This window comes from Mastigoproctus giganteus, chromosome 12 (genome assembly GCF_048544385.1).
Source record: "Mastigoproctus giganteus isolate SK-2022 chromosome 12, ASM4854438v1, whole genome shotgun sequence".
Taxonomy (NCBI): domain Eukaryota; kingdom Metazoa; phylum Arthropoda; class Arachnida; order Uropygi; family Thelyphonidae; genus Mastigoproctus; species Mastigoproctus giganteus.
This window is the reverse complement of record NC_143586.1, coordinates 34059710-34071258: the sequence shown is the minus strand read 5'-3', so window position 1 is coordinate 34071258 and position 11549 is coordinate 34059710.

The following is an 11549-nucleotide window of genomic DNA, read 5'->3' as shown; positions in this document are numbered from 1 at the left end:
TTAAAAATAAAACCAAATGAACAAAGTAATAACCAAAAATACGGCATTACAACTAATTCGCTTTCGTTATAAATTTAACCTCGCTCTAAAAATGGTTTGATAAACTAATTTAAAACGACACTTTTCGCGCCTCAAATGACATTCTCCACCTACCAAACAAATTCAAATGAAAAATGCAGGTATGACAATTTACTGATTTTGACAACCCATCTGATGTCTTTGAAAGTCATTTGATGTCAGATTTTTCAATTTTGCTACATGTCGAAATTCTAGTGATTTTTCAATAAGAATTATGGCAAATCTAGTGTACCCGGCCATTGGAAATCTAAGATGTTTCATAGAGATGAACAGAATCGTAGTAGGAACCACTCTTTGATGATGGGTAGAATGCTATCAGTCGCTTTGCTATTATTATTATCATTATTATTATTAATAATACTAGCCATATAGCGCAAGGAAGCCTGAGGCTTATGCTGCACCAGCCAAAAAAAAAATTACAAGTTACCATGAGAGAGAGAGAGAGTCAGAAGTAGAAGGGAATCACCAAAAAAGAGAAGAATGATGATATCCAGCTCAGGACCCTGGGTGTGCCAAGCCCATACTCACCAGATGTGATCCCCTGTAATCCTTTTAAAAACACTCTCTATTAAAAACCAGCCTATCTACTTTAAACAGTGGATTACTCAGTCAGTCCACAAAAACAACAGTCTCTTCGGAGGCATTGGTCCGGATCTCACCTTACCATGAGATTTTTTTTTTTTTGCAGGGCAAATGTGGAGAAGTTTGCAGTCAGGTAGTTGATTGTTGGAACAAAGTTCCAACACTTGTTATAAGTGTGTTCCAGACATGTGCACAACATGTTTGAGAGGCAACCAGAAGGAGTAATACTCTTAATCTGATTATCATCAGTGATTATTCACGCATAAAGAATTTGCAGATAAAGGAACCACTGGAAAACAGTGATAACAATGTACTGATGTGGGAACTAATTAAAGATGTGACTAAAGGATAACAAGGCTAAAGGGAAGGGCTTTTGCATTCTTAAAGGTGACTACAGGGGTCTCAGACAGTTTTTAAATTCTGTACAGTGAGATCAACTGATGATTTTGCCAACGTTGAATTCTAAATGGGAAGCCTTCAGGAACTTAATTTTGGAGGCTACTAGGCTTTTCATTCCAACTAAGAAATACTGTTCAAGATTTAGGCCTAAATGGACGTCAGATGAACTAATGAGGCTTGTGATGGAAAAGAAAAATGTATTATGGGATGCATGTAAAGTATCAGGTGACACAGAATCCTATGGCAGGTATAACTAATCAATATAAAGGCAAGAGAAGGCAGATTGCGAGAAATCCTTGGCAAAGGATGTAAAGAAAAAGAGCAAAGATTGCACCACTTAATATAGATTGGTTGACTATTAATGATCATGGTAAGGTAGCTGATAAACTGAATGAGTATTTTGCATTTACATTCACAAATCAGGAGTAATTCATAAGCAGAGTGCCAGAAAATCATGAAATTCTAACAGGCAGCTAAGTGATTTTGTAATAACTGAGAGCAAAGTGGAGGAGAAATTGTTGAAGTTAAACATAAAAAAGGCACCTGGGGTGGACGGGATCTAGTAGTAGTAGTAGTAGTAGTGGCATGTGATGCACGAAAGCAAGTGTATGAGCTTATGCAGCATCAGCCAAAAAAAAAAATCACACCATTCCCTCGATATGCCTGCCCAGTTCCTACTTAAATTTATTCAACCTATCAACTTCCACAACTACAGATGGAAATTTGTTCCAGCAATTAAAAACCAGCTGGCTAAAGGCAAATTTCCGCACATCTATTCTACATCTATCCTTTCTTAATTTGAATTTATGCCCGCTTAGGTTCGTAATCTGAACAAGAGGAAGGACCCGTCAGAATTCAGCGTGCTCAACCCATTCCTATATCTATCCAGTTATATTAAAGGAGGCAGCAAAAGAAGTAAGAAAACCCTTAGCCATAATTATGAGAGATTCCATGGACCCAGGGGAGGTCCCCATGGACTGGAGGTGTACAAATGTATCACCAATTCACAAAGGGGTTCAAAAGGTGATACAAGCAACTATAGACCTGTTAGTTAACTTGTGTTCCGGGTCAAATAATGGAATCACTGGTTAAAGAACATTGCAGGATCATATAGACAAGACTGCAGTAACAGTTAAGACAGAGAATGGGTTTGTAAAAGGGAGGTCTTGTATGACCAATTTGATTGATCCTATGATGTGGTCACAAAGGAATTGAATGCCAAAAATAATTTTGACATCATATACTTCGATTTCAGGAAAGCTTTTGATACCTTTGCACATAAAATAAATAAATTTTCGGTTTATACTCCGGGACGACCAAACGGTCAGAGGAGTTCACAAGATAGACAGATTACAAGAAAGAGCGCCGTATTCAGCAGTCACGGGCTTTAACCCCGGTCACTCAAAGCACGTGTACTTATGCACCCGCTCGCCTGACCACTAGGCTACGGCGGCCTTGCATGGAAGACTGCTGTACAAATTGGAGAGGTATGGCATTAAGAGTAAGTTTCTACAATGGATAAATGCATAGTTTGAGTGGGAGACAACAGAGAATGGTAATCAATGGACACTGCTCTTCGTGGACAAATTTTATTAGTGAAGTTCCTCAGGGTTCGGTGTTGGGCCCATTGTTGTTTTGTATATTTATCAATGATATTGATGAAGGAATATCACGTTTAATGTCCAAGTTTTCGGATTATACAAAGGTTGGGAGGGTTGACAAGTAAAGACAGTATGCTACGCCAATTGGATCTAGATAAATTGGACAAATGGGCTGAGAAGTGGAAACTGAAGTTTAACATTGAATAATGCAAAGTACTGCATATGGGTAGCAATAACCCAGGAGAAACGTACTAACTGTGTGTTAATACACTCGGGGAAGTGGAAAGTGAAAAAGAACTGGGGGTAATTGTGCAGTAAAATATGAAGTTTGCTGAGCAGTGCAGACGGGCTGCCAGGGCAGATCATGGAGTCTTGTCAATGGTATATAGGAATTTTGCGAGAAGGTAGAGAGAGGTGATTATCCCGTTATATAAAGCAATGGTCAGGCCACACATAGAGTACTGTGTAGTGGTCTGGATTCCTCATTTTAGGAAGGATGTAGAGTTGCTAGAATGAGTACAAAGATGGGCAACAACATTGGTGAGAGGAACAAATGGATGCTCTTCCCAAGGAAGCCTTAAGTTCTGCAAATTGCAGAGCCTGGAGAGTAGGCCCATGCAAAGTGATCTGATTGAGGTGTATAAGGCCTTGAATGGGATGAGCAAGCTGAATGCTGATGGGATTCTTCCTCTTGCTCAGATTAAGAACCTGAGAGGGATACAGATTGAACTCGAGGAAAGACAGTTGTAGAACAGATGTGCGGTAATTTGACTTTAGCTAGAGGGTAGTTGATTGGTGGAACAGACTTCCATCTTTTGTGGTGGAAGTTGATAGTGTAAGTAAATTTAAGGCTGAGTTGGACAGGTATTTGGAACGAATGGAGGGGTGAAACAGGAGGGTTTTCTTTTTCTTTTTTTTTGCTGATACTGCATAAGCTTGCTTTCTTGCATTATATGCCTCTACTAACGCTAATGCTAATGTCGACAGTTTGAATAAATCCAAAGAAGAACTAGAAAATGCAAAGGTTGCATTTCGCCAATGGTACTAGTGCACCAAACAAGAATATTTCCTATTGTTTAGCATTAGTAAAGGCATATGATGTAAGAAAGCAAGCTTATTCAGCATCAGCCAAAAAAAAAAAAAAAAAAAAAAGCACAACCACTACTCCCATTTCACCCCTCCGTTCGTTCGAAATACCTGTCCAGCTGAGCCTTAAATTTGTTTAGGCTATCAACTTCAACAACAAGTGATCGAAGTCTATTCCACAAACCAACTGCCCGCTGGCTAAAGGCAAATTTCCGCACATCTATCCGACATCCGTCCTTCCTCAATTTGAATTTATGCCCGCTCAGGTGATTATTCTGAGCAAGAGAAAGAATCCCATCGGCATTGAGCATGCTCAAGCCATTCAAAGCCTTATACACCTCTATCAGATAACCTCGCCGATGCCTAGTCCCCAGACTCTGTAATTTGCAAAACTTAAGCCTTTCTTCGTAAGAGCAACCCTTTGTCCCATTCACTAATCTTGTTGCCCTTCTCTGTACTCGTTCCAGCAGCTCTACATCCTTCTTGAAATGAGGCCTCCAGACCTGTATACAGTACTCAAGGTGTGGCCTGACCAATGCCTTATACAAGGGAATAATCACATCCCTATCCCTGCTAGAAAAATTGCTGTATATCATTGACAAGACACCATGAGCTACTCTTGCAGCTCGTCTGCACTGCTCAGAGAACTTCATATCTGCCTGCACAATTACCCCCAGGTCCTTTTCATTCTCTACCACTGTCAGCGTAGTACCACAGAGTTGATACGTTGATCTGGGGTTACTGTTTCCCATATGTAGTATTTTACATTTGTCAATGTTAAACTTCATTTGCCACCTCTCAGCCCATCTGCTCAACCTTTCCAGATCCTGTTGCCGCAGCATAGTGTCAGTAGTGTCCTTAACAACCCTGCCAACCTTTTATCGTCTGCAAACTTGGACATTAAGCTTGATACACCATCATCTATATCATTTATAAATACAGAAAACAACAATGGACCCAACACTGAACCCTGAGGAACTTCACTAATAACATTAGTCCACGTTGAGCAGTGTCCATTGATTACCACACTCTGTCTTCTGCAACTCAACCATCCCTTTATCCATAGCAGCAAATTGCCTCCAATGCCACACTGCTCCAATTTGTGCAGCAGTCTTCCATGCGCAACAGTATCAAAAGCCTTTCTAAGATCCAAATATATAATATCAAAGTTATTCCCTGCATCCAGTTCTTTTGTGACTACATCATAATATCCAATCAAATTGGTCAGGCAAGACCTGCCCTTAACAAAACCATGCTGTGTCTGAGCTATAACTGAATTCTTGTCCAGATGATCCTGCAGTGCTTCTTTAACCAGTGCCTCCATTAATTTTCCTGGAACAGAAGTTAAACTCACAGGTCTATAATTACTTGTGTCAGCCTTTGATCCTCCTTTGTGAATTGGGGTTACATTTGCACATTTCCAGACTATGGGTACCTCCCCTGAGTCCAAAGAAGCTCTCATAATTATGGCTAGGGGTTTGCTTACTTCCTTTGCTAACTCCTTTAATATAACTGGATAGATCCCATCCACCGCGGGTGCCTTTTTTATGTTTATCCTCAACAATTTCTCCTCCACTTTCCTCTCAGTTATTAGAAAATCATCTAGCTCACTGCCAATATTTACTTCACCTACGACATCCCCTTCCTGAATAACTCCTCATGTGTGAATGTGGATGCAAAATACTCGTTTAGATTGTTAGCCACCTGAGCAGGATCCTCAACTGTTGAACCATCAACATCCAGTGGAAAAATCTGATTCATCCCTTTCCTTCTTGAGTTTAAATAGGTAAAGAACTCTTTTCTGTTTTTCTTTGCATCCTTTGCCAAGGATTTCTCATAATCTGCCTTTGCCTGCCTAATCTCCTTTGTGACTTGGTTACAGACCAACTTATATCTATCATAGGCTTCCATGTCACCCATTAATTTGTATGTATCCCATGCATTTTTCTTCTCTGCCCTATGTCTCATTAGTTCATCTGACAACCATTTAGGCCTGAAACTTGAACAATATTTCTTGGTTGGTATGTAAAGCCTGGTAGCTTCCAAGATTAGTTCCTTGAATGCTTCCCATTTTGAATTCGCTCTTGGTAACATCATCAGTTGGTCCCACTGTATAGAATTTAAATACTGACTCAGCCCATCATAGTCGCCTTTACGAAAGCAAAAACCCTTCCCTTTACCTCTGATGGTAGTTACCTCCTTGAGTAAATCCCACTTCAGCACACTGTGATCACTGTCACCTAGTGGTTCATCAGCAACTAGAAGTCTTCAGCAACTAGAAGAGAACCACCCTAAGAAGATTTTTAAGACATGCTGGCACAGAATGGAGAAGACCACTGGGACTTTAATAATTAATCTGTACATCCTACATCTAATTTCCTCGAGGGTGAAGGGATCTTATTTCTAGTCTTCTTTTAAAAACAGTCATTGAAAATGTATGTAAAGCATTAAAATTCCTACAGCTTTCTACTAAGGGACTTACGTTATCTTCTGTCAGATCCGATACACTGCTAAACAACGCTAAACGTTCCTGAAGATACTGTGGGCAGTCAAATAAAACATGAGACCATGTTTTCACACCCCCACAAGTGCAGTAAGGGTCTGGCTCAAGTCCACGTTCGTGTAACTTGGCTCTAAGGGATCCATGTCCCATTAATAAGTACGTTGTATTAATCGAAGGAGCAAACCAAGGATTTATTTCCTTGGCGGCAGTAAAGTCCACTTTGGTTATAAATTGCCTCGTAACTGTTCCATGTTCTCTGGCATTCCACCGATCCTGCCACATAGATGTCAGATGTTCCCACAATCTTTTCTTTTCTTGTTTGACCTCGTTCACTGGATCAGATGTTATTCCCATTAGTTCCGAAACCAAACCTTTCCTAAATCGACCTGTCACTCCCTTGAATACGATATACAGATCCAGGGAAATGGTTCCTGCTAAGACTTGTAATGCGTTGTTTGATACAGTTCTAGGGGAATTTAAAACAGATAATAACATGGATCTTTGAAGAGAAATAAGTTTCATTTTAATTTTAACCATTATGACTCTGTGATACCAAATGGTTGCAGCATATGAGACTATTGGCAGAAATATTGTTTTGTAATATAAAAACAAGATTCTTTTACTAAGTCCCCATTCTTTCTTTGATATTCTTATTATAGAGGCAGTAAAATTCCTTATTTTATCTCTAAGTTTACATACATGTGGTAGAAAGCTTAATTTATCATCGATTAGGATGCCTAAATATTTGTTTTGTGATTTGAGAGTTAACAATCAAGATCTTAGGAGGTCCATTATAGTTAAAATGAACTTTGAAGGTTATAAATTTGGTCTTTGTTGGTGATATTTTTAGGTTGTTAAGGTTGGTCCATTCAAATAGATCATTTAATATAATTTGCATTTTTTCCTAGAGTATCCTCCTCGAATGGCACTCTACAGCAATTACTAAGTCGTCGGCGTAAGCGATTTTCAAAGCCTCCACGTGGTATTTTGTCATCCACTGATCTAAGACTGCGTTCCAGAGGAGAGGCCCTAGTACCAACCTCTAAGGGCATACTCTAGAAACCGTAGCTGAATACACTAGGTGTTTTTCTCAAATTCTGATGGATCTGTCTTGGGAGTAGGACCTGATGATTCTATAAGTATAGTTGTCACATCTTCACAAGCACAGTGACCAGAAGGCACTCTCCAACTATATCGTGTCAAAAGTCCCCTGAAAGTCAATTAAACACTGCCAACACGTACTTAACTGGGTGGCAATGGCATCTTCTGTTGAGGAACCTTTTTTAAACCCGCACTGATTAATTGAACATGTATGGTTATTTTGTAACGTTTTTTGTATTCTTGGAGAGGGCAGCCTTTCAAAAAAGTTTCCCTCAGTTTGCCAATAGGGAGATTGGTCTGTAAGCCCTGGGATTAGATGTCGACTTCCGAGGCTTTTATAAAACTTTAAGTAGGGCAATCTTTCACGGTCTTGGAAAGACTCCCTCGATATAACATTTGTTCATGAGATTGAGGAGGATATTGGGAAATAGGTCATAAAATTTGACTATTATCTGGTTTTCTATCAGATCCATCCCTGGGCATTTTTTACTGTTTAGTTTGGAAACAACTTTTCCTAGTTCAACAAGAGTAAAGGGATTGACGTCACATGTTCCAATGTATTGTTGATTGTCTCTCCTAATTTCTGCTTGTTCAGAAGAATCATCCTCTGAATTGTCTTGAGGGAAAAGCTTATTTACAATAGTACCAACAGTAGAGTTCCAGTCGGTAGTTTCTTGTCCGTCCACTATAACAGTGTTATATATGTCTCCGGAGATTAATTGTTCCTGGAAATCTTGTGTACACTAGAACCCATGGTTCGGTGTTTCCCGTTTTACGAACAAAGTTTTGCCAACATTCAATTTTTGCATCTGCGACGGCATTATGTAGCCTTTTCCTGAGATCACTGTATTGTTGTTTCAGTCTCTGGACATCAGTGTCTGCCAGGTGTCTGTTTCGTTGGTAAGTGTTCCTAGCATTCATGGTTTGGGGTCTTAATGCAGTAAGTTCCGAAATCCACCAGTGGACAGATGGGCGTCTGGATTGTTTATGTTTAGCAAAGTAGCTCATAGCAAGGAATAAGTGTGACTGAACATAGTTTGAATATTTGTTTATTTGCATTCTATGGCAGATAAGGAATTTAAAGTAGAAACCACCTCAGGACGAAAGAACAAATTTAGAAAATCTTAAACTTGTCCCATTTAATTTTTTCCATGGAATATCTTCTCAAGTCCACCAGCTGTAGATCCGCATTTCTAACTGTGGGTTTGATACTGAATACTATAGCGTTATGATCACTGTTAATAAGTGATGGTAGAACATTCCATTTCAAGAACCTTATTATTCGACTCAAGTAGGGGGCTTGATTCACAGGGTTATGGGATATTCACAGGGTCACCCGTCCAGTTTAATAGAGGTGATAGTTGCATCAATGTTTGATGTTCCAGTGAAGGACGAGAATGTGTAAGGTCTGTTTGGCAAATTTTGAACTACTAAATTGTAAGACAATATTAAATCTTCCGCAGCAGAACCTCTGTTGTCTGAAATTCTGTTGTGCCAAAAATTGGCATTTAAATCAGCGCATATAATTAAATTCCCTGAAGCAAATTTTGTGCATATACGATCCAGCTAATGTAAGGACGTTTGAAAAATGCTAATGGCAGGCAATACAGAGAAACTAGAAGAAAAGTAATAATTAGAGACGAGATGAAAAGACAAGTTACAGTGTCTGTACACTCTCCCGAGATGGTTGTCACTACTAATTCATGATTGCATATTGCTATTGCAGTTTTAGGACGAGTTTCTATAGAATGAACAATTCTGAGGGATAACGGGAATCCCATAACCCTGTGAATCAAGCCCCCTACTTGAGTCGAATAATAAGGTTCTTGAAAACATATAAGATCATAATTATTTTCAATCATCGCCACTCTTACTTCATCAATGACCACTCGTGAACGCTGGCAGTTTATTTGCAGTATTTTTATACCCTCAAAATTCACACCCACAACGTTAGAAAAATTTGTAGTGGCCGTATTATTATGAGTTTTTTGGTTTACTAATTCAACAGCTCTTTTATACTCCAGACAGTTATTGTCTCGGACTGAATGCTGACAAACTCTGTTGCGTCTTTTACAATTGACACACCGAGGGGGTTCTTCCTTGTGTGTGCATTCAGCAAACACATGCCCACCGCCTCCACAGCGGCCACAAGACATGGCCTTATGTGTGCAATTTAAAGCTGAATGGCCATAGGCCAGACAGCGGAAACATTTAGTAACCACTGTGAAACGACGGAATTTATGTGAAGTGAAGCCAAGAAAAATACGATCATTCTGCATTAAGCGTTTAAAAATTTAGGGGGTGAATCCTATTACCCAGTTTGTTATTTTATTTCCAGTGCCTGAACTAAATCTGAACGTTGTACCCTTTTTAACTTTCTCTTGTTCAAACCCATGATCTTTTAGGTTCTTTATAAACAAATCTTCTAATATATCCTCCTTTGTATATTCTTTCGGCGCACCGTAAATTAAAACCGTGGGGTCTAGTAACCGTGGTTTGTCCATAGACAAACCTGCATTTGTCAGCTGCGTCATTTTGCTAATTTCATTTGCATCCATAGGATTAGCAGTTTCAATTAAGAGACCTTTGTTTCTTAGCAACCTCATATTTTTGATTTTAATATCTCGATGTTCTTTTTTGAACACTTCCGTCACTTTAATTCTAACATCCTGACTGAATGCAATTTCAGAATCGGCATTCGGTCTCAATATAATGATGTTTTTAGGGTCATTAAATTTATTTTTTGATGGGGGAATAACACCTTCGTCCAAAGGAAGTTGAGAAAAATTATGTTGTAATTGTTGATCTTCTCCTCTAGGTTTTATGTACAATACTTTCAGTACGTTGAATGCCTGCTGCAGCAGCAATTGATCCTCTAACTGCTTCAACAAAGGTACGCTGTTTGGGTTGGTCCTTGATTAGATGGTGAAAAATCTCAGTGCGTATTTGTAATTCTGAGTTTTTACTTTCAATCGTTCATTGTCGATCAATAATGCATTCGTAAGTGACTCCAGGTCTGACCACAAACGATGTATATAGTTTGAGGCTGCCTTAGTGACTTTGCTGCTATCTGCAGATAAAAATTCTCCGAGTGCGTGTTTAATCTTGGTCATTGTTGAAAGTACCACCGAGGTATCTAAAGACTCCCCAAGGTCTAAGCCTTCAGTGAATGATGTATTTTGCACGAATTTTTCTACATTAGCCAAAGCGTTGGCAACTGTGTCTCTGCTTTGATCTTTGTTTTGATTTGGATTTTTATCCAGGTCAGAACTACTGGGATCAGAAGCAGATGAAATAGATTTATCATCTACCAAATTATCCTGATCACTTCTAGTTATTTTTAATATTATGGGATGTTTTTTCTCAGCTGATTTAATAGGCTTATCTGCAATCGACGAAGACAAGTTCCTATCAGAATCAAGCAGAGGTGATACACTAGAATCCATAGTGTTGTGTTGAGAATGAAACAGTACACACAAAATATATAATTCAAAATAATATTCCAGTCTTCCCCGAAATTAAAATATTTTGTATCACTCCAATTTGAATTTATCTTCTTTCAAGTTATTCTTCTTGTCTGGATCCTTGTATTCAAATTACTTACCTTTCAAATAACCTTTCAAAGAATAACAATATATAAAGTTTTTACATACTGGAAAACTATGGTCTCTCTAACCAGCTGGATGAAAAATTGCATGAATTTTTTGAAATTGCAAAGTAACGAGTTTCCAAAAATAGCCCAAAAGATCCTATATCTAATTTATATTTCTATGTAGTGGTATGAGAATACTGTCCACTCATACACTATAGCACTTTGAGGGTCTTATTTTTTCTTTTTCAATTATATTATTTTGAATTATTCTATGTAGATAGCGCTACAGACAAGATGGCCACTACCAAGAAAGTTTTCCCTCCAAAAACATCAATAAGGACTTCCTATTGGCTTCTTCTATTAAACAATGGCTGTCAAATGCTTTTCCTATGTTACACTACAGGTAGTCAGCCACGTTAGTCTTAGGTATACCATGTGTTTCAGAATACACAAACACAATGTCATGGGAGGCTTGAATCGCCCTCTATGAATAACGTTTATATATATTCGATTTTTATAGGTGCCACTGGTAACAATAATGGTGACTCCCACGGAAAGTACTTTTCACTCCAAAAGTTGTTGTTATGCCGCCACCTTGTCTTGTACC